The 25,761-nt window shown below is 32.4% G+C and overlaps 1 long non-coding RNA gene across 1 annotated transcript; it reads left to right on the top strand.

The window, feature by feature from the left end:
• Positions 1-987: 987 nt before the first annotated feature.
• On the top strand, positions 988-24,541 carry LOC114758810 (uncharacterized). Its single transcript, XR_003741854.1, has 3 exons — positions 988-998; positions 2,316-2,322; positions 24,460-24,541. It is a non-coding gene; the product is annotated as an uncharacterized LOC114758810 (long non-coding RNA).
• Positions 24,542-25,761: the final 1,220 nt, after the last annotated feature.

The raw sequence follows: 25,761 nt of genomic DNA, 5'->3' as shown, positions 1-25,761 counted from the left end.
ATTAGTATGGGTCAGCTTCAAGATAAAGACTATGAGGTGTCTATTAAATGTGAAGTTTGCAGAATTTGTGAGATCTATTGTGGCTTGATTGCTGAAGCCAAGATTATTGCAAATAAGCTTTTCCCACTCTGTGCAAAATGTTAGCTCTACTAATTTTTGTTTTTCAACAAAAGTAAGTAGTCCAGCATGGCTTTGGCATTACTGATATGGATATCTAAATTTTGGACAATTAAAAATGTTACAGTAGAAAAAGATGGTTTCTAGTCTTCTTAATTTTGATACTCCTACAGAAATTTGTCAAGATTGCATTGTTAGCAAACAACCTCATGATAGCTTTCCACAAAGCAAATCTTGGACAGTTAAAAGGCAACTAGAATTGGTTCACTTAGATATTTGTGGACCAATATAACCCAATATCCAATGGAGGTAAACGTTTCTCTATAATGTTTATTGATGATTTTAGCCAGAAGACTTGGGTATATTTCTTGCAGGAAAAATCTGAAGCTTTTATTGTCTTTAAAAGCTTCAAAGCTTTGGTTGAAAATGAGATAGTATGTTTATCTCTCACAGGAATTTATAATTTTTTATGATTCTCATGGGATATATGGACAACTTACAGCAGGTTATACTCCTCAACAAAATAGAGTATGCGAGAGGAAGAATTGAACAATCCTGAATGTAGTGCGAAGCCTTTTGTGAAGAAGCAATTTTCCAAAAGTCTGCTAGCCTAAAGCTGTATCCTAGGGTGTTTATGTTTTGAATAGAAGTCCTCTTATGCTATTCAAAATATGACACCAAAAGAATCTTAGACTGGTCAGCGACCAAATGTTAAATATTTTAGAGTGTTTGGTTGCATCTCATTTACGCATATTCCAGATCAAAAGACAACAAAGCTAGATGATAAAGCGGAGAAGTGTGTTTTCCTTGGTGTTAGCAAGGAATCAAAGGCTTACAAACTATACAATCCAATCAGCAAGAAGGTCATTATTAGCCAGGATGTGGTATTTGATGAAGATAGCTTTTGGCCATGGCATGAAAATCCACTCAACCAGCCACTTTTATTGGATCTTGATGATAGTGGCAAGGGGCAAGAGCAACCTGTTATTGAAGAAGGCACCACTACCTTGGTTCACCAACAAGGCATTAGTTCTCGACCTCAACGAAACAGAAGAAGACTGGCATAGATGGCTGATTATGAGGTTAGTGGACATGATCAATCTGAAAATGAAGATTCACTCACATATATTGCTTTATTTTTTGATTATGATCCTGTAACATTTGGGGATGCATATAAAGATTTAAAGTGGAAACAAGCAATGGATGCTGAGATAGCCACCATTGAGAAAAACAACATTTAGGAGCTTACCAATCTTCCAAAGGGGCAAAAGGCTATAGGAGTCAAATGGGTTTTCAAAACCAAATACAATGAGAATGGTGAAGTTGACAAATACAAGGCCTGTTTGGTGACCAAAGGATACAAGCAAGAGTATGGTGCGGACTACAGGGAGGTCTTTGCTTCGATAGTTAGAATTGATACAACTAGATTGGTGGTGGCACTTGCAGCTCAACACAGTTAGCCAATTTATCAACTAGATGTGAAATTTGCTTTTCTACATGGAGAGTTGTAAGAATAGGTATTTGTTGATAAACCCCCTAGTTATGTAAAACATGGAGGCCAAAAAAAAAAAACATAGGGTCTATAAACTGAAAAAGGCATTATATGGGCTAAAGCAAGCTCCAAGGGCTAGTATAGTCTTATTGATTTTTATTTTACTATGGCAAGTTTTAAAAAATGCCCATATGAGCATACACTTTATACAAAAATTGAAGATGGCAAGCTTGTTATTGTATGCTTATATGTAGATGATTTGATTTATACCGGGGATGATCCAACATTGCTTGAAAAGTTTAAGCAATCAATGATGAAAGAGTTTGATATGGCTAACCTTGGTTTGACGCATTATTTTTTGGGTATTAAAGTGAAGCAATTTGGCAATGGAATTTTTATTTCACAAAGAAATATGTCCAGGAAATTTTAGAGAGGTTTGGAATAGGAGGTTGCAATTCTGTCACGATACCAACAAAATTGGGGCTGAAGTTGGAGAAGAGTCCTCCAGGAAAGCATATTGACATCACTCTTTACAAACAAATTGTTGGAAGTTTGATGTATTTAACAGCCACTAGACTTGAAATAATGTATTCTGTTAGTCTCATTAGTAGATAGGAGATGCCAAAGGAGACTCACATGCTAGCTGCCAATAGAATCCTCAAGTATTTACAAGGTGCCATTGATTATGATATTGTGTACAAGAAAGGAGGAAAGTCTCATTTAATTGGCTTTACAAATAGTGACTTTGTTGGAGACAAAGATGATAGAAAAAGTACTTCAAGCTCTGTTTTTGTGTTTGGATCTGGTGCTGTTTGATGGTGTTCCAAGAAACAACCAATTGTAACATTGTCCACCACAGAAGTAGAATTTATGGCTACAACTGTGTGTGCTAGTCAGGCAATTTGGTTGAGGAATATTCTTGCTGAGCTTCATTCTATCCAGCAAGACCCAACTCCAATTTATTGTGACAATGGTTCAGCAATCAAACTTTTGAAAAAATCAGGTATTGTATGGGAGAAGCAAACATATTGATGTGAAATTTCACTTTCTTAGAGATCTCATGAAGAGAGCATTATTGATGTTATCTACTGCAAAAGTGAAGATCAAGTTGCTTATATTTTAACCAAGCCCCTAAAAAATGCAGTTTTTGAGGAGCTAAGGAAGTTACTGGCTGTTTGTACCTTGAGGGAGGCTATCATCGATAGGAACATTAATTAAACTGGAAGTCTATGACTTGTTAGTTTAAGGGAGGCATTATTGGGATTTATCCTTTTATTATTTAGGATATTATTTATTTGTCATTTATTTAGTCGGTTGGGATTTATCCTCTTATTGTTTATTTACTATTGTCATTTGAATTGGTCAGCTCCTCCTTATTAGCGAGTGGATATTTTAGTTAGGATAATAGGTCTGTTAGAGTCATGATCTTTAATCATGGATTTATGGGCTTTATGTGTCACACCTTACTTTTAAACTATATTTTATCCCAATTAGAACTATTTAAAATCATTTCTTATGGCCTTAAATTGGAAAATTTTGAACTTAAAAATTCATTAAATTCGGGTTACTATTCATGTAACCCTAACCAAAGCTAAATTTTGAAAAATCATAACTAATTCTAGAAAAATCAAAATAAAGTGGTTCTAAGTTCTATTTAAAGCTCTCAATATGGTCTTTAGGGAAAAAATACTCATTGGTATCTAGTCCATATCAATCAATCCCATAATTAACACAAAGTGATACTGTTCATATGGTAATTTTTTAATTTTTTAAAATTTATACTTAACTTTAGATATACATAACTTTTTGTACAAAACTCCAAATTTGATGAAATACACTTGTTCTAAAGATAAAAAAATATAACCTATAAGCTGGCCATGTTTAAGCTCAAATCTCATTCATTTGAGAATTTTGTTAGTACAAAAATGAGGTATTTTTAGGGTTCTTTTATCCCCTTTTCATGTTTTTCTTGATTTTTCTTGTCTTTAAACCCCATAGGACCATTTCAATCACATAGCACATGTTTAAACATGATTCCTTGATCAAATATTCACATGCATGATATCCTTGATCAATATTATAATAATTTACAATAATTCATACATAATTTACAAAATATTCCTCAAGAGGTGTTAAACTCAATTCTCTCCCAAGATAATCTCCTTTCCTTTCTCTTTGCTTGGTCCAACCCTTAGTTGGTTGATATTTGAACATAAAAGAATGAGATTTCATAAGAAATCTCAGTAGCAATAAATTATAATTATCATGTTAATCATGCTGTGTAAAACTGTGACATGTTATCATGAAACTAAGATTATTATGCAACATTTCATGTCCATTTCATTGCTATGGAAAGAGAGTCACAACTCAAGCCATTGAACCATTCTACATTACATATTACCAAGGCATATTTGACATAGAATTTCATACATAATCACATAATTTGCTCAATCACATCATGGCCATCTAAACCAAATAACACATACACATTTAAACTAGTAAGAAAGCAATCAAATTATGAGTACAATGTTACCTCTTACTCAAGTATACAATTTGGCCTCCATGTGATTTAGTGCTTCTCTTTGTTTTCTTGCATAATGCCTACCAATTCAAGCATAAACATATACCATATTACCAATAATCCAAGTATAAACACCATTACTCAACAATAAACTCATATAAACGTGTTTTTCCTTAATTTTTAACATAATTGTTTCATCTTTGCTCTTGGGCCATTCCTACACAAGTTTTTTGTAGAATCCAAATATTAAATCAGATTTAACAAAATTACATTCCTTCCCCCTTAACTCATGTTGGCCGAATAGTATGCTTTAGGGGTCCTAAATTTTTATTTTTGATTCTAATGATTTTAAATATTTTTTCTTGGTGTTTACCTACACAAAAATACTTTTTAAAATCGTTAAAATTATCAAATTACATTGAAATAATTTCTAGCTTCAAGAACACATAGTGGCTGAATAGATCCCTTAAATCGCTAACTTAGGATTTCTTTCAAAATTCCATCCAAACATTAATTAAACACATCCTTCCAAGCTTATATTCATGGTTTCTATCCTTCCCTAATGCTTCTTCCTTGTAGTGACTGAAATTGGCCAGCATGTAGACTTATGATTTTGTCATGAAATTTCAACCAACACAACATTTAAACCTAACCAAAATCAAGTTTAAACATACCTTGATGGATCCTTGCTTGAAGCTTGATAATTTTTCCTTCCTTTGCAAGGTTTTAGGTGTTATTTTATGATGAGTTTTTGGTTGAGCAGAGTTTCCCCTAATTTCTCCAATTTTGGCCTAATTATGCTTATTTGGGGAGGTATTTATAGACATAACAAGCTAGCCATAACCCCTCCAAAATAACCTTATTTTCTACCACTTAAAGGGATATGTGTCCCTCTTCATCATCCTTAAATTTTAGATGAAGTCAAGCGTTCCTCTACTCTTGATTTTTCTTGGTATTTTGGGCTTAAATTGGGCTTGGACTCTCTTGACATAAGATACCATGGGCTGCACAAAATTTTTGGGCTTTCTTGGCCCAAAATGAGCCCCGAAATGATTAGAAAGGGGAGGAAAGTGTGGCCCAATCATAAATTATCAATTTCTAACCAAAACTCACTAAATCAATTACTGTTTTCAAAATATTTTTGGACCACAAAAAATTCATTTCTACCAATCAAAAATAATATTTTAATATAGAAAGGTCCCCTGAATTTTTCTAGAATTTATATCAACCTCTAACTATTTATTTTGAATTTTCTCCGAAATCAAGCTTTATCAATAAGATTTCAGTAATAAATATTTGAAAATAATTTTTCACTTACATGGCCTAGAAATAATTTTATAAACTCAAATAAATCCTCAAATAATTTTTCTTATTTTTTTGAAAATTATTGATGCCTCTATATATTTAAAATAATTGTTTTCACCTAAGTTTTCATTGTTTTTCTGGAAAAACATTGTTTATAAAAAATTCTATAATAATTTATTTTTATGCCATTTCCACTTCCAAGGCCTCAAACAGGGTTCGAAACCTTCTAATTTACCTTTTTTTTTATTTTTCAGAAAGTTTGTAAAATTTTTCTCTAATTTTTTCATTTTGCTCTTCCCGGACTGATAATTTTAAAAATATCAATCCAGACAAGTGTTAGATCTCAATTCAAAAGTTATTTCACCTCTGAGTCTACTTCACTACCTAATCTTTTGTCTAATTTATTATTCACATTCCTAGGGTTAAAATTGGCGGGATTTAACATTTCTCCCTTCTTAAAAATAAATTTCGTCCTTGAAATTTGAAACATACCTTAGGTGACGAGTTTTGGGTAACCGCTCTTTATCTCATCTTCCTTTTCCTAGGTTGTTTCTTCTTGTGTCAGATTCTTCCAAATCACTTTAACTAGTAGAATTGACTTAGTTCGCAACTGCTTAACCTTCCGATCCTTAATCCTTATTGGTCGTACCTCAATCATTAAGTCATCCTAAAGTGTGATATCATCATACTCTATGTCATTAGCAGGATTTGATTGATACTTCTTTAACTGGAAAACATAGAAGACGTTATGTATCTAACTAAGATTATTAGGGGGTAGGGCCTATTTATAAGCTATCAGCCCAACTTTTGACAGAATTTGGAAAGGTGTTCGGCATTAACTTTTTCACCTTAAGGGTTTGACCCACTTTTGTGGTTGGAGATACTTTTAGGAAAACATGATCCCTACTTACAAACTTTAATGGCTTCCTTCTTATATCTGCATGGATTTTCTGTCTGCTTTGTGCTATTAACAATCTCTATCAAATCATCTTTATTTGCTTTGAGGTTTAATCCACTATCTCTAGACCGTAGACTTTTCTTTCACTCAATTCAGTCCAACACAGTGGTGATTTGTACTTTCTACCATATAAGGCTTCATACAAAGCCATCTATATACTGGAATGGTAACTATTATTGTGGACAATGAATGCCAACAATAAGTACTCATTCCAGTTTTCCTTTAAAACTTAATACACAGGCTTGTAGCATATCTACCAATTCTGAATAGTCCATTCTATCTATCATTTACAAGAGCATGGCTTTCATCTTTAGGTACTTTATTAGTTTATTGGCATTGTTCATTTTCTCGTGTTACCTAGGCATATTCTCTCAAGATAATGCCATAATTGTATACCTATCCTTATGATATTTCACTACCCTCAACAGGTGTTTTGGCATTATCAGCCATTTTTCTCTTTATTTCAAGGTTCTATTTCCTTTTTTTTATATTCTCATTTCATATTTAGCTTGCCTGAATGCACATTGTCCAAGACTTATAGCTTTTGGTCTAATCAACAATAATGGTATCTGTGAAAAGGTTAAGGGTATGCTCTTTGTACTAGTCAACCACTGGAGGGGGCTTCTATATCTTAAACTCATCCCCGGTCCTTATCTTTTCAAAGAGGTACTATACTCTTATTCTTATGGCTCAGCCGCTTCCTTTTAGGTTTGGTCTACTATGACCTCAAGAGCTATTGTGCTCTACCGTAAGCCTCTTTAGGATCCACTGTGAGCCCTAGAGTATTATCATCTATTTGAGCCACATTCAGATTTCTAGGAGACTTTAGACCACCATAAGATTGAGTAACAAAATAAGTCACCTCCACTTAATTAGTAACTTAACTGATCATTCCTCAAGACTGATCACAGATGCCAGTATTACCTTCTCAGGCCTTACTCAATTCTTTCTGTTAACTCTGAAATCATTCATCTATCTATATTTTTCTTTCCCTTAGCTCTTGAGTTTAGCTACTTCAGGCCACTGTCCCTTCATTGTGCCTCTCTAATCTTTAGGCACTACCTCATCTTTAGGGCCTATTTACTTGTCAATGCCAATCTAACTTGTCTTAGGATTCTGCAGTCCTTGCTGCCTCTTGTCAATTCATAAGAGCATCAGGAGAAGACTTATATCATCTTATTTTTGTTATCCTTTATGATACTGTAGTACCCTGTTAAGCTCAAGGAGTATCTACCTCATATTACGCTTTCATTTTTCTTGAGCAATTTTACTCTCCTCAGGGTAAGGCTCATCTTGCGCCTTGCCTCTTCTGCTTTTCTCTATCCTCATAAAAGGAGTTATCCTTATGGGAGAACACATTGCTCATACTAGAACAATTATTTGCCCTCCATTTCTAGTACTATCAATGGTGGATGTATCACTTATTGACTCCATCTGAGCTATTTTTCTATACTTTCTATAGAGGATAGCTTACTCCCTGTGAGAGTAGCATCAGCTCTGTGTCAGAGGATATTTTCACTCTTGGAGAGGTACTTCATGACCAAGATTTTTCTCGTACCCAATCTTTGCCAGGATACATTTTTCAATTGCCATATCTTTATCAAAGGAAGCCTCTCTACTAAAATTACTTAATGTTGTGGGCAATAGCAATCATCTACAGGAATTTCGTCCAATTGAAAGCACTATCAAACATTTGAGCACCATTAGAAACATATTTATTTCTCTATTCTAGTTGCTAGTGTAATTATCATCTATAACCTTCTTATCTGTTCTCATCTTTCTTATTCTCAAGAATATTGCATGATTCTTATTCCCTTTATCCTCTCTTATTCTCTGACATGTCACTTACATGGTTATGCATTGATCATCATACCACCCAGTAGGCATAATCCTTCAAATGTTTCTATTATATGGTATCTAGGTCAGGTATCTAACTCATCAGTGGTCTGCTTATTTCAATTCTAGTTAAAAGACCTCTATTGAGACCTCTTCTAACTAGGGTCTCTAACTTTTGACCCATTACTTTTATTCAATTCTCAGTAATTAATACACAATCTCAAACTCCCATCTTTCTTTATAACGAATAATATGGGAGCACTCCATGGGGATATGCTAGATCTAATAAAACCTTTCTCTAATGATTCCTCTATCTACTTTTTCAACCCTTCTCTAATGATTCTTCTATTTGCTTTTTCAACTCTGCATCTCATTAGGAGCCATCAAGCAAGGAGCATTTGAAATTAGTTTTGTTCTGGGCATCAAATCAATTGCAAATTCTACTTCCCTCTTAGGTGTGAGTCCACTAATCTCTTTTGGGAATACCTCTGGGTATTTTCTCAATTCCCTCTTCTATCTCTGCATGCACCAAGAAATACCATGTACCCTTGGCAACCTTGCCTCAAATGTTTCTCTGTCTATGCCTCATTAATAAAACCCACTCTCACCTCTAAGCAAGGGACAAGTTCCTTGGAAGGAAGGATTAAATTTTTATTTTTACAGTCAAGGAGAATTATTAGATGATAACCGATTTAGGCCAATTTTCAAATTAATATCGTGAAACCACATACATATCAGATCAAGAACTTGGATCATACCTTGGATCATCTCGGACGAATTACAAGCCTCCTATTGCATCATTAGAAAGGCAAGAGACCATGGGATGCTTGAAATTCCTAGGCTTTCTTGGCTCAAAATGAGTCCAAAACTGATTAGAAAGGAAAGGGAAATATGGCCCAATGATAAATTATCAATTTCCAATCGAAACTCACTATATCGGTTACTATTTTTAAAAATATTTTTAGACCTCCAAAAATTTAGTTCTACCCATCAAAAATCATATTTTAATATAGATAGGTTCCCTGCATGTTTTTAGAGTTTATCTTAACCTCTAACTATTTATTTTGAATTTTCTCCGAAATCAGGCTTTACCAACAAGATTTCGGTAATAAATATTCTAAAATTAATCCTTTCATTTTCGGGGCCTAAAAATAATTTCATAAACTCAAATAAATCTTCAAATAATTTTCTCATATATTTTTTTAAAATTATTGAGCCTTTACATATTTTTTTTTGAGTTGAGAGCCTCTACATATTTAAAATAATTATTTCTGGCTAATTTTTCACTGTTTTTCTGGGAAAAAAACATTTGTTTACAAAAAAATCTGTAATAATTTATTTTTTTGTCATTTCCACTTCTAGGATCTCAAATAGGGTTCCAAACTCTCTAATTTACCTTTTTTTTACTATTTTTTGAAAATTTTCTGAAATTTTTTCCAATTTTTTTATTTTACCCTTCTTGGACCGATAACTTCAAAAATATCAGTCCGGACAAAAGTTCGATCTCAACTCAAAAGTTATTTCACCTTTGAATGTACTTTTCTACTTGAACCTTTGTCTAATTTATTATTCACATTTTTAGGGTTAAAATTGGCGGAATGTGACATTATGCATGCTATTGTTTAGCAAGCATGTTGTCTTTGTAAAGCCTATATAAGGGCTTCGCTAGTAGCAAATAAATTAATTGGATTCTTCAGCTCATATTTGAGAGTTTATTATTTTATGTTACTTCCACATCCAACAAAACATATAAGAATAAATCTTATTTATTACTTTACCCTTCATTATATTAAATGTCTAGTTTGTCTTTTACTATTAATATTTATCAATGATCTATTTAATATTTTTACTAAATTTACTAAATTAAGAGATAATTTTTTAATTCAATTAAAAATACAAATATACAACAATACAAAACATTTTCAGCTAATATATATTTAAAAAATTACACCACAAGTAAGTTTTAATAAATAAATGAGATTAAACATTTAAATTTATTGCAAAATAAAAATTTTATTTAAAAAATTAGTTAAATTTAGAATATGGTAATCGATTTAATAGTAAAAAAAACATTAAAACATGTATTAAAATTATTTTTTAAATTCAAATGAAGATATATCATATATAATTAAATGATAATTATTAAGTGATATTTGCATTAAGGAGGCACATTTTGGTGAGGAAAAAAAAAGCCAACCTTATGATTTAACAGTCAACTAACAATTGATTGGATGGAAGTTGAATATCAAAACTATACAGAAGGTTTGTGCAACATATATTTTGATTTTAAAGGAGGTCTGTATAGGTTTTCAAAATAAAAAAAATATCTCTGTAATTTAAGTTAAATAGAGAGAAAGTTAACGTATTTTATTTTTTATTTTTTAGCAACATTCGATTCTGGTCTCTAATGAGTTTTGATTTTGGGTCTATATTTTTAACGATGTTAATCTTATATTTATGGGAATTAAGAAAGTTAGCGTGGTTAAAATTATATTCAAATACTTATAAAACTACAGGAAATTAATGCTTTGAACTTAATAAATTAGAGGAATATAAAACCACAGTTTTAAATTATATGAATAAAAATCAAAATTTAATCAAACTATAAAAAATTAATGATGAGTCTTTTTATTCATACTACCTTCTGTTCTAAATATAAGATCTAATTTTTAGTATTATTTGTTCCTGCAAACTAAATATTATATTTAACACAAGAGATAATATAAACTCTTATAACGTTGAATAGTTGGATTGGAAGGACCGTGAGATGATATTGATAACACAATGGTGGTCCGCACATGTGCCTTTCCTTACGCGGCTTATTCCCTTTCACAGCATTGAATAGTTATGTATGGACATCTTTTGCGATGTGTGATTCTTTCTATGTAATTAGAAAAATCATATTTAAAGAGTCATCAAATCTAATATCCCACCATTTCTTAATATATGAACTAATTATTAAGTTAATCTTAATTCTAAATATATAACTCATTTGTCATATTTATTAATTTTTCTTAAATTATCTCATGTTGATATACACTCAACTATAATCAAGTAGGAAAGGAAACGAGGACATTAAAGAAGATGATTATAATGTTTTAAGAAAGACATGTCATATTTCTTATAATCAACTAACTTACCTAACTTTTTTAATCTAATCAAATTAATTAAATAAGTCTTATATTAAGAATTTGAAAAGTATAAAATTCACTGATTAGACATATATTTATAATTAAATAAGATTTTAATATACTTTATTCATTCATACTACGGAATATGATCACCACAAGAAAATAAAAATGAGTTGATATCCAATATATATGATTAATAAAAAATTTTATAGCAAGTCTTAGGGAGCAATGTGTCTCATTCATTACTATTCCCTACAATAATAGATTTTTTGTATTTACATATTATTGCTTAATTATTAATTATCATGCAGAATTTTTCATCAATATAAATTGGACTATTTAACCATATAAGGGTGTTCAATTTGTCTTTGGTTCTAGTGAGCTCCGGAAGAGATGGGACAGGACGCAACCTATCCCATTCCGTCCTGTCCTGAAATATTTTTTTAAAAAAATTATTTATTAATAATTATTATTAGATTATTCAATTTATGGATTAATAATAATAATAATTTTTATAGTGATTTTTATCTCTTAAGTAGTAGTATTATCTCAACAAAATTTCCTTCTGCAGTAAAATAATTCACAAAATCATTATATAATACTTCTTTTACTGTGTTTTTTTTACAGTATTATTCTTATCCTTTTTTTATACTATATAATTGAGTTTTTTACATAATATTTTGTTATAATATTTTTATCTTTAGAAGCCTAATAAAAAATAAGTATTATAACATAAAAAAATTTATATAAAGACTTATAATTTTTTTTAAAAAAAGAGAAATGGACTGGGATGGGAACGGGACACGGGACAAAAATCCCATCTCCTCCCTGTTCACTGGAATGGGCTGGTCCCATTCCCATCCCCGTACCCACGCATATATGGAAATAATTATATGACGAAAAAGTATAAGACATGTAACTATTACTAAATTAATATTAAAATGTTTAGATTCCTTTAACTGTCATTTTCGTCCGGAAAAAAAATCTCCAACTGGACAAAGTGCACCGTTGGATATAAATTATGGTCTCAAAGTCAATAGTTTATTGTAGTTGGCGTTCATTCGGAATATGTAAAAAAGTCTCGACTCTAACTTTTCCACACAATCCTCGCGTTGATCGGGCCATTTAATTTGAAAATGGCCAAACAAAACTGAAAAAAAGCAAAACACATAACAACAACAAAATGGTGGCAAACTAATTCCGCCAAATGACTTAATTCTACCAATTGGGTTCAGTGAAATCGTGATAAGTCAATATTTAAATTTTTATTAAAAAATATACTCCTATTTAGTAATTGATAATATTTCGAACAAAATTACTTTTAATAAGAATATATCTTTTAACTAACAGGAAAAAAAAAACTTAAATATTGTGAATTCTTTTAAAAACTATTCTTGAGTAAAAAGAAACTTCCTTCAAATCAGTACACAAATTAATCTCATTTATCAAGATCCATCCCTCACAGTAAAAGTGGAGATTGATCAAGAAAACAAAAATTAGCTTCCATGTCATGAGAAGCTTTCGCTAGCCTATCAACTAAATCCGTATGACAAATTCTAGAAGCATATAAAAAGTAGTTAAAAAAAATCTCACAATTTAGAGTAGTTCTAAAAAAAACTCAAGTAAATACCTTTTGTACATGGTAGATCATCTCTGAAAACTGACAGCTTAAAACACAAATAGAAGAAATTTGTAAGGGAATCTTTTGCCTGACTTGCAGGCATGGTGATGACAATTAGAAGTAACGTCTATCACCTGTCAAAACTAACTAGAGGCACACTTAAGAGTACTTTAGTTAAATAAGATGACTGGATGCCCAGAATATCTATATATATAATTTCAATTATTCAAAATATCATATCATAAATAAATAGAATATCTAATCACCCCTGGCATTTTGATATGGCCATTTAACTAGGTCATATTCTAGTGTTGTGTGAAGCCTAATTGAAACTAGCTCAACCCAAAAGTATTTTTCCATTTGTATGAATCCAAACTTGAGTCCTAATGCTTAAGCAGCTAAAGCCACTTCCACTAGGAACACTTTGACAGTACTGAATATCATATAGTTAGCAGAAAATAATGAAAATACATAAATAAATGTGAATTAATGAAACACCAAAATTATCAAAACCCTAATGCAAGAGTAAATTTACCAAAACTTTGTTGTAAATTAATAATATTCGGGTTTCATGGAAAATTCCTGTACGTTCACATTCAAAAGAATCCTCTGAGATAAACATCTCTAGCGTGTACATTTAATTGCTGATAGATTTGCTGAGTCAGCTTTCCATTAGTGAGAGTTAACGGTGTTAAAATTAAAAGACTAAAACTATACTTTATAAATTTAAGGGACTAAATTGAGATTTTATGTAAACTTAAAGGACTAAACGTATATTTTAACCTTATGTATATTTTTTAATTAAAAAACATATTAGAATAAATCTTGTTTATTACTTTACCCCTTATTATATTAAATGTCTAGTTTATCTTTTACTATTAACATTTATTAAACATATTAGAATAAATCTTGTTTACTACTTTACCCCTCATTATATTAAATGTCTAGTTTATCTTTTACTATTAATATTTATTAATGATCTGTTTAATATTTTTACGGAATTTACTAAATTAAGAGATAACTTTTAGTTCAATTGAAAATACATATATACAATACCAAACACTTTCAGCTAATATATATTTAAAAAATTACATTACAAGTAAATTTTAATAAAAAAATTAAACATCTAAATTTACTGTAAAATAAAAATTTTATTTACAAATTAGCTAAATTTATAATATGATAATATGTATTAACATTATTTTGTAAATTCAAATAATGACATATCATATATATGATTAAATGATAATTATTAAGTAATATTTACATTAAGGAGGGGTATAATTGAGTGGATGGAAGTTGAATCCCAAAACTAAAAAAGATGTTTGTATAACATATATTTTGATTTTAAAGAAAGTCCATATAGGTATTCAAAATTTGATGAAACCATAAAAACTAATAATGGGTCTTTTTGTTCATACTACCTCTGATCCTAAATCTAAGATTTAGTTTTTAATTTAATTTGCGCTACAAACTAAATATTTTGATTTATAGCATTGAACGGTTGGATTGGAAGGGCCATGTGATGACAACACAATGGTGGTCCGCGCATGTGCCGTTCCTTGCACGGCTTCTATTCCCTTTCATAGCATTGAATAGTTATATATGGACATCTTTAGCAAAGTTTCGTGTTTGATTCTTTCTATGTAATTACAAAAATCATATTTGAAGAGTAATCAATTCACTGATGTAGACATGTATTTATAATTAAACAAGATTTTTATATTTTATTCATTCTTATTGCGGAATATGATCACGACAAGAAAATAAAAATGAGTTGATCACGACAAGAAAATAAAAATGAGTTGATAATCAATATATATGATTAATAAAAAATTTATAGCCCGTCTTAGGGACAATGTGTCTCATTCATTACTGTTTCCCACAGTATTAGATTTTTGTACTACAAAAACATAACTTATTGCTGACGGAATTAGCAACGAAAGATTATTCCGTAGCTAATTTCTAATGAATCACCGATGAAAATTCCGCGGCTAGATTTAATGACGAATTAAAATTCCATCACTAATCTATTGAAAAATCTGATAGTAAATATTTAGTCATGGAATTAGCGACAGAAGTTTTTCTATCAGAAATTTTTGTCGCTAATTTTGTTGCTAAAATTTTATAATTAAAATTTACGACAGAATTAGGCATAAAAATTATTCTGTCACTAATTTTAGTTACTAAATTATTTGTCAACAAAAATTCCGTTGCTAATTCCATCACTAATTTTAAATTTTATCATTTTAGATTATAATCTTACAACAATTTATATAATAAAATAATTAAAAATAAAATAATTTAACTATATTTTCAATTGTAAAATAAATTGATATAATGTTAATGAAGATATCATTATCGTTTATCTTTTCATTAGGTATATATTGAGAATTGGAAGGCAATTTTTTAGAAAAATTTATTTATATTTCATTAAAATCACCTCTCTATTATTAATAATAATTAAACAAATATGATAAGAATATTAATAACTCTCTTATGCAAATTAATACAAGAAAGAAATAATTATATTATATCTACAATATATTGAAAGATGTTATATATAATAGAAATTCAAAACCAAAAAATGAATTTATATGAACACCTCAGTTTATAATTATAAATCAAACTAATGTTGAAGTGAACTTTAAATTTCAATCATTAAACAGTAAAATTTGATCATGATATAATTAATACTCATAATATAGATTAATTTTAGTCTTCAACGCAAAAACAAATGGTATATAGAAAAAAATTTTAAGAAAATAAATTATATAAAATGCATATATAAATAGAAGAATATTGTTTGTCATAATCTATTCAAATTATTTAATTTTTTTATATAGAATAATCTATTAGATTTTATTATGGTAGCTATTTTTTGAATTAAAAGATTTTTTTACTAATTATAAATGGTTTTCATCAAATATATAAAACACATATAGATAATATAATATAATATAATATAATAAATATATAATTATAACATATATTTTATTAATGTTAAATAAAAATTAAATATAAAAAACATATTTATAAAAAATTATTTAGGATTTAAAATTCAAGATTAGCGTTATTAGAAATTAATATTATATTAAAAATATTTTTTTAAACAAAAATTATAAATTAAATAGTAAAATAATATTTAAAAATTATTTTGTCACAAAATAGTTATGATTAAAATTATCATATAACTTATTTTTTTGTTTCTAATAAGGTATATGTGTATATATAATTGTTTGTGTAAGAGAATATTATTGATATTTAATTTTGTATAATAAATCAGCAAGTTCATTGTAGCTTAACTAGTGAAACTAAGCGTGCACAAATAAGGTGGCAGCTGTAGAGACGCCACGTAGCATTTTAATTTTTCTTTAAAAAAATCAGATTAGTGATGGAATTTTTCCGTCGCTAATTTATGAAGGAAATTTTCCGTCACTAATTAGTGAGGGATTGGCCACGGAAAATTTCTGTTAGTAATTAGTGACGGAAATGTTCTATCGCTAATCCGCGGTAATTAGCGAATTAGTGACAGAAAAATTAGCAACGGCTTATATGATTTTGTTGTTAATCCATCACTAATTCTGTCGCTAAATAAAAACTTTGTCACTAAATTTCGTTAGAAAGATCTGTAACTGAACAAATTGCACCGTTCGGTATAAACTATGGTCTCGAAGTCAATGGTTTATTAAAGTTGTTGTTCATTCGAAATACGTCGGAAAGTCTCGATTCTGACTTTTCCACACGATCCTCGCGTTGATCGGGCCATCTAATTTGAGCATGCCCCAACAAAACTTTAAAAAAAAAAAACACACACACACACACACGCGCACATAACAACAACAAAAAAATCTCACAATTTAGAGTAGTTGTAAAAAAGCTCACATAAATACCTTTTGCATGCTAGATATTCTCTGAAAACGGGAAGCGTAAAACACAAATAGAAGAAATCTGTTAGGGAATCTTTTCCCTGACTTGTTGGCATATTGATGACTATTAGAAGTAACGTCTATTACCTGTCAAAACTAACAAGAGGGCACACTTAGAATACGTTAGTGAAATAAGATGACTGGATACGCAGAATGTCTATATATAATTTCAAATATTCAAAGTATCATATCATAAATAAATAAAATATCTAACATCCCCCTAGCATTTTGATTCGGCCACTTAACTAGGCCATATTCGAGTGCTGTCAAACCTAATTGAAACTAGCTCTTCCCAAAAGTGTTTTTCCATTCATACAAATTCAAACTTGAGACCTAGTGTTTAAGCAACTAAAAACAATTTCACAAAAGCATATTCCATACTCGTCACAATGATGAGCATAGAATGCTCATCTTAATTTGAACAATCCAGATTGATTTTAGATGGTCAAAATTGAATTTAGGGTTTTTTTATATTGTTTAATTACTATTCATTTTAATAAATAAAAAATTTAAAATAAAGATAATCTTATAACTAATACTTTTTAAAAAAATAAATTTACCATTGAGAAAATTACGTATTAAAGATTTTAAATCACAACTATTCATATCAGATTTTGAATTGTCTAGAATGCATTACACCGATAAGCACATGGTGTTGATCGCAAATGAGGACTCCACTTCCATTAGGAACACTTTGACAGTACTTAATATCATACAGTTAGTAGTACTTAATATCATATAGTTAGTAGAAAATCTGACAGTACTTAATATCATATAGTTAGTAGAAAATTTAATGAAAATATATAAATAAATGTGAATTAATGAAACACCAAAATTATCAAAACCCTAATGCAAGAGTTAAATTACCAAAACTTTGTTGTAAATTATTAATACTCGGGTTTCGTGGAAAATTTCTATCCGTTCACATTCGAAAGAGTCATCTGAGATAAAAACCTTTAGCGTATACATTCTTTTAATCTTTTACCAAATAGGATCCCTCCAAAATATCCAGTCTACACAATTTAGAGACAGATGTATCAGTCTCTTTCTCTCCCCCATTACATGAGCTATATGCTGCTAATTTTCCACATGAAAATCCCTGTAAATTCCTCCTTAAGGACTCCCATTTTCTTCATCAAACACATCACAAAATAATGAATAATGGAGTTGTCATCAAAGCTTCCATTTCCTTTCTTCTTCTTCTTTGCTCTCTTTGCCATCATGGCCTATGCTCAGGACTCACCACGGGACTATGTGAATGCCCACAACGCAGGAAGATCACAAGTGGGAGTTCCAAACATAGTTTAGGATGATACCGTGGCTGCTTATGCCCGAAACTATGCTAACCAACGCAAGGCTAACTTCTAGTATGGTGAGAACCTCACAGGGAGCTCCGGCGACTTGACGGGCACGGACGCCATGAAGTTGTGGGTGGCTGAGAAGGCGAAGTATGGCTACAATAGCAACTCATGCGTTGGTGGGGAGTGCTGGCATTATACTCAAGTGGTATGGAAGAATTCGATTCGTGTTGGTCGTGCTAAAGTGAGGTGTAACAATGGAGGCACTTTCATTGGCTGCAACTATGATCCTCCTGGCACTTACGCTCGACAAAGACCTTATTGGTCGATCCATGAAAGGAAATAATTTGCATTGAAAAACAATCACTACAAAAATCTGGACTTTCAGCGACCACTTTCAGCGGCGACAAAGGGAGTCGCCGCTGAAAATATGACTTTCAGCGGCGACAATTATTGTCGCCGCTGAAAGTCGGCCTTTCTGCGGCGACAAGTATGTCGCCGCCAAAAGTATGAGTTATGGCGGCGACATATTATTGTCGCCGCTGTAACTTCAACTTTCAGCGGCGACAAAATTTGTCGCCGCCGAAAGTGTGCACTACGGCGGCGACAATTCAAGTCGCCGCTGAATCCTCTTTCAGCGGCGACTTAAATTGTCGCCGCTGAATGTCTCTTTCAGCGGCGACGCTTCCTGTTGCCGCTGAATATATCTTTCAGCGGCGACCTTTTGTCGCCGCTAAATCTTATTTTCAGCGGCGACTCTTGGTGTCGCCGCTGAAGCTCACTTTCAGCGGCGACAAATGTCGCCGCTGAAAGTTTTTTCACATTTTTTTAATCTTTTTTTTTTGTAAAAATTTTATATTATAATCTTTTATTTGCGTAATTAAGTAACTTTGATAATTAATGTTTTTTTTATGTATTTTTGTGTTAGAGAGAGACTAAAAGAAAGATAATATGGTGTTTGAGAGAGAAAGGAAGAGGAAGAAAGTTTGGAGTGTGTGTTTAACACACATATCCCATATCCAAATGTTTGAGAGATGGAATAGAAAAACATTATGCATGGGAGAGAAATGAGATCGAGGCATGCGTGAAAAAGTATGCAAGTTTGATGGGATAAGTAATGAAATATAGAGTGAGAGGGTGAGAGGTGAGAGGTAGATGTAAATATTATTGGAAGAGAGATAGTCTGTATGTGTGAGAGAGAGAAGGATATTATAATTGAAAGAGATAACATAATTAAACATATGTGAGAGATTATTATAATTAAATTAGTGTGAGTATACTTAATTGACATAATAATATTTGATGATGAACATATGTATGAGAGGATTGAGAAATAAAATCATTAAAGGAGATAATATAATTAATTAAAAATGTGTGAGAGATATAGATAATAAAATCATGTATATAGTTAATTAAATATTATTACTATTTATATTTTTTAATTTAAAATGTGATTAATTAAATTTTGTAAAACATATAGAGTTGCATATTATATATATTTTCTATTGCTCAATGGTTTCAATTAAATTTATTAGCCTGGCTGGCCATCTGGAAAATGTCTAATTTTTACACATTAATTTTGGCTCAAAAAGGTTAAAAAAAACATTTAATGTTACCTGGCTAGTTCGAACAGGGGATCTGATAATTATAATAGTTAACACTCCCCTGCCACTGAACCCACGTGTGTTATTGGCAAGGCTGGCGCATTGTTTTTGTATGTAAAGTTTCTTATTTTGAAACCCAAAACAATTCTAATCTTCTGAAAGTTTACTTTTCCCTCACTCTCACCAGATCAGACCAGCGCCGCGCACGAGTTCATCCCCAAATCCCCTCTCCCTCCAAACCTAGCGCTAGCGGCAGCATCTCACATTCTCATTTCTCACCGATTAGCGAAGACGGCGAAGAGGGACCTCAGACCTGCTTCTCCCCCATCCCCTTTCGTGATTTGCGCAGCGCCGGCGACCCCATTCCGTAGCAGTTGCAACCAAGCTTGCCTCCTAGTCCTTCAATTTGTGCTTGCTGCCGCAACTCACTATTTGCTCGCCAGTTGCCGGATCGCCGCTACTCTCCAGCTTCGTCACCGTTAGTACAGATCCAGGTAAGGTCGAGCCTCTCACCGATTAGGTTTACTTGTTGGCTATTGTGAAATTGGAGGAATAGAAGTATATTTGAGTATGAGTTTAGGTGGCCAGAAAACCCAAAAATGATAATCGATCATTATGTAAATGAAACTTTATTTACTTTGGGGAAATATGGTGGTGTGGGGGGAGGAAACAGGAGAGGAATATCATATGGGAAATGCCTACTATTCGACATGTTAAAAAAGTGTCCTGTTAAACTGCTGTCCCTACTATTCGACATTTCCCGGAGGAGTCAATCAGTGAGGGAGGGAAGATTCAAGACTGAACTGCCTTCCAACTCCATTCTCTATCCTCCGAATCAATCGCTAATATATAACCTTTGAAAAGCTTTCATTGGAACTTCCCCTTTCCCCTGTCCCTTAGCCGTAGTGGCTATCCCCGGATCTGAATACCCATGGGATGGTGGAATAATTCGATAGTTTTGAACATGTGAAGTATAAGAAAGGCACCACTTGGACAGATTACCTAGCCAACCTTAGTTTTGAGATGAGTGAGGTTGTTAATGTTTTGACTAGACACCAGAAGATATTAGGTGGGTTGAAAAAATTTTGGGCCTATTTTGTCCTTACAAAGAGGGTAAAAAAACTAATAGGACACAATCTGGATTCCTGACAATACCCCTGGAACCAGAAGCTTGAGCAGGGAAACACCATCGACTGTGCAATAACATGTCCATCTTTTGTTGGAGTCAAGATCTCACACACATTGTTAAGAATGCATAGGTTAATGAACTCACATGCAACCGATTCAATCTTTCAGGGTTTCTGCATGGCTTACCCATAACTAATTACATGATTTTCTCACAGCTCACTCAGAACCTTTACAGGTGTATGATCAAGATTTGTTTGGTTTGCTCTTACTTAATGAGCAGAACACATAACAAACTTGTAAATTCTCATAATATAAAGTATATTGCACAGTGTGTTTTCTTTGTTCTCCTTGTTTTCTTATCTATGTTCATGCTTCTTATACATCATTTTGAACCGTAATCTGAACGTTGGGGGCTGATATATTTATATTGTCTTCAACATCTTCTATCCTTTGCATGCGTTTATGTAGCCTTAGCTTTTTTCCTTAGTCATGCAATGATCATATTTCTAGCTTTCCTACGATTGCTTGGTCTCTTTGCCAATCTCAAATTATTTCAATTGCTACAGCCAAAAGAATATTTTAACTAGCTATAATAATTCCACGAATTTGATTGAAACAATTTAAGATCCTTTATGATAATCAAAATCATTAAATGATCAACTAAAATCAAAGGGTGGATCTAATAGTATCAACCATATACATTTCACAATAATGATTTAAATAAAACATGTCATCCTACAAAACTTCAAAGACGCGGAGGGAACTGATTTCTAAGTCGCCTCAAACATGCCTAGGGACCCCAAGTTTATATTGTGCAATCTAAGAATGAAAAAGGCTGCATGTTTCTAACATCTCATGTTGACATTATTTTTCAATGGCATCTGCTATTTTCTTTCACTTTTTCATTTTTCTTTCATATATAATTGCCCAAAACTATATAGTTCAGTGTAACTCTTCCTGTGCTGAGAAAAAAATGTAATTCTTCCTGCATATAATATTTTTATATTGTTAAGCTGTCACGTTTCAAAAACTTCTGTATGAAGGATAACATATATGATATATGAATATTAATATATTTCAGGACTTTCCCAATATTCAAAATAAATATATATTTTCGAATTTATATTATTATTGTGATCGTCATTACTCGTTTGAGGTTATTTTAGTTAAGAAAATATGCATTTAAATTTAAAAATACTTTTCTTGGTAACATCAATAGTTTTTCAGAAGTTATGCTAGGTCTGGATTAATGGCTAGAGTTATAGCTTATGTGTTCGCCGAAAGAGAAGTTATAGCTTATGCAATAAATTCTATATATTTATTTTTTAAAAATTTAAAATTTTTTTGCGAGACAATGTGAAAAATACGACTCAGCATCTGTATTTTCGGCTTTCAGGCTCACTTTCCATATGCAAGGAAAGCTCCAAACTCATGCTGTCTATGCCATGTCTACCAAGTCACTCATGATATTGTTGACCCGGGTTGGATTGTTGTTGTCAAAACGAATCCACGTGACTTGTTCAATATGCCGATTGAGAATGTTAATGTTGGTAGTGATGTTAATATTGCAATGGTTGATGAAGAGCCTTATCAACAATTGGTGGTTGATTTAAATGCAAGTCTTATACAGCATGATATCTTTATTGACTTGTGTGGAGATGATGTGCAACCCCAAACTTTCATTCAAGTAGGAGAACCATCACAAAGAAGTAATATGGAGATTGGATTTATTGATGATAGTGAATCTAATTCACTAGTTCATGACGATAGTGATGAAGAAGATGTGCTTGATGGTAATGATAGTGATACTGAAGAAGAAAGTGACATTGAAGGTGAAATAGAAGATGATGATACAAGTGATAGTACCACAGAGGACTCAACAGAATGAAACTACAATCCTCATAAATGGTAGTTTTTATTAATATATTCTTAACAAGTTAGATTTTGTAATTTTTTTAATATATACTATCTTCATAAAGAGTAGTTTTATTAACATAAAAAACAATCTAAATTTTGTACATTATTGCAGGATATGTCAGGGCTAAAGAGAGGACGGGTGGGAGAAGCTCTTCCTTCACACGACATGGCAGCACAAGTAGTGGAGGTATTAGCTCTACCCCTGCAATTGGACATACCATTTCACCTCGACCACTCCAAGTACAATTTGAGGAATTGCCTGTCGACTCTCCCCCTACTCAAAACAGTAGTGCAGGTAAATTTTCTTTACTTTTATATAATACAAGTAACTAATTAGCATCACATACTTTTGACTATATTATTTGTTCACTTGAATGATAGGCTCTTCTAATATAATTAAAAAAGGTAGAGGAGTTTATAAGTCGCTCAATGTGGACTTAATGACTAAATTTGGAGGAAAAATTCAGCTTACTTTCACAGATGACATGACAAGAGCAGTAGGGCAAGGAGCAAGAGAGCTAGCTAATTATTGTGGTTATGTTATTAGAACCACAATATCTTTGAAGGATTGTGCTGAATGGAGGAATGTTTACACAAATTATATTGATGTTATGATTTTAAAAGTGAAGGTACAATTTATGTTTAGTAAATGTATATCCTACTTTATTTATGCATTCAAAACAAGTACTTATGCTGATATTGATTTTTATTTTAGGAAAAATTTCAACCTGCTGTTGCAACAGATGAAGAGAAGTTCCAAAAGATGATAGTGACCACATTGCAAAATGCTTTCAGAAATTGGAAGACCAACTTGCATACCCACTATAAGAAATTTGACACTGATGAAGAAAGGTTGGCAAATCCACCTCAAACTGTAAGTTTTGAAGATTGGGAGTGGTTATTGACATATTTTCAATCAGATCCATTTAAGGTATCTTACTAAATACTAACTATTTAAATGAATAATATAATTATATCATTCAACATACTTAGTAGTTACTCAAATTTGATGTAGAACAAAAGTGCTAGAAACACACAAAACCGAGCAAAACAAGTAACAAAGCATACATGTGGTCCCCGATCATTTGCGGAGGTTGAGTTCTCTGTAGTAAGTTGCCTCTTCACTACACTTTATTTTTTTATCCATTTTTTTATTTTTCAAGATTTGTTATTTTTGTATATTATGCTTTATAGAGAGACCCCACCACTGGACAGCCTGCCCCCCCAGATCAGGTTTGGGAGATAACACATACTAGGAAGACTGCAGATGGCCAGTTACAGTGGGTGGATTCGCGATCTGAAGAGATTCATGTATGTATAAATATCTGTCCTTTATATTTAATTAAATAATTATATTTTTTTCATTCATGTAATTTGTAATTTGTAACTATAGGATCGCATGCATGAGCTCGTTCAGCAGCAATCCTTAGAGAGTGATGCTCGAATGACCTCTGATGAGATATTGACAGCTGTTCTTGGTGAGAGGTCAGGATATGTTAGAGGAAAAGGTTATGGAGCAGAGCCTCGGAGGAAGAGACTTCACACTCAATCTAGTGATTCACTTGAGAATGTACGCACCCAATTGTATGAAGAGTTTGAAAGAAGATTTCAAGAGGAGCGAGAAAAGATGGAAGCAAATCTTGCTGCAGAGCGAGAGAGGATGGAAGCAGAACGTGCAGCAGAGCGAGAAAAGATAGAAGCAGAACGTGCTGCAGAGCGAGCAAAGATGGAAGCAGAGCGTACGCAACTTGAACAAAGGATGGAGCAGTTGATGGAACAGAGAATACAAGCTCAGTTCACTGCTTTCATGCAAAAGATGCAGTTAAATGCTCCTGCAGATACCCCTACTTCTAGCGTCCCTAATATTGATCCCTCTACGTAATTTTTCTTCTGTATTATGTAATGTATCTTTTAATTGAATAATTTTTTTTTTCAGTTAGAGACATAAAGAACACTTTCATGGTTATAAATCTTATTATTTAATATACCATATTTGTGTGTTAATTACTTTATTTTTATTAAACCTTTTAATAATATTTATCAGCAATATAAATAAAAGTTTTTGCAGAATTAATATATTATAAAAATAATTAAAATAACAATCAGCGGCGACATATGTCGCCGCCGAAACAAGCTTCGGCGGCGACCTTCTTGTCGCCGCAGAATCAAGCTTCGGCGGCGACCTTCTTGTCGCCGCCGAATCAAGCTTCGGCGGCGACCTCCTTGTCGCCGCAGAATCAAGCTTCGGCGGCGACCTCCTTGTCGCCGCCGAATCAAGATTCTGCGGCGACAACAATGTCGCCGCCGAAGCAAGCTTCCGCGGCGACATTAGTCGCCGTCGATTCTCATGTTTCAGTGGCGACAGTTCTGAGCGGCAAACTCATCAGCTTTCAGCGGCGACAGAATGTCGCCGCTGAAAGGAGTTTCAGCGGTGACTTTTTGTCGCCGCTGAATGTCCAGTTCATCAGCGGCGACTTTCTGTCACCGCTGAATGTCCATTTTCAGCGGCGACTTTTTTTGTCGCCGCTGATAAGTTTCAGCCACGGTCGCTACGGCAACGACTTGGTGGCGACAAAATGTCGCCGCTGAAGCTTTTCAGCGGCGACTTTTGGACTTTCAGCGGCGACATTTGTCGCCGCTGAAAGTCGAATTTTTTGTAGTGAATAAAAAAAAAGAACAGAAAACCTTACTAGCTATGAGCTAGGTTATGAAGTATTGTATCTGCGGTTTGAATATCTATTTGAGCTTGTAAGAAAATGGGCCAGTCCACCCTTAGTGGATTGGACCCAAGCCGATTTATCATTTGGGACTCCAGTGTAAATAGCAAAACTCTTGGGTCTTTAACTGTAATTTTCGCCCTTTCATAAATTTTTCCAAAGGCGGGAACGGTTGGGTAGGAGGAGA

This window comes from Neltuma alba, unplaced genomic scaffold (assembly GCF_004799145.2).
Source record: "Neltuma alba isolate B1F8T4 unplaced genomic scaffold, ASM479914v2 tig00010750_pilon, whole genome shotgun sequence".
NCBI lineage: Eukaryota > Viridiplantae > Streptophyta > Magnoliopsida > Fabales > Fabaceae > Neltuma > Neltuma alba.
This window is presented reverse-complemented; position numbering and strand designations above follow the sequence as displayed.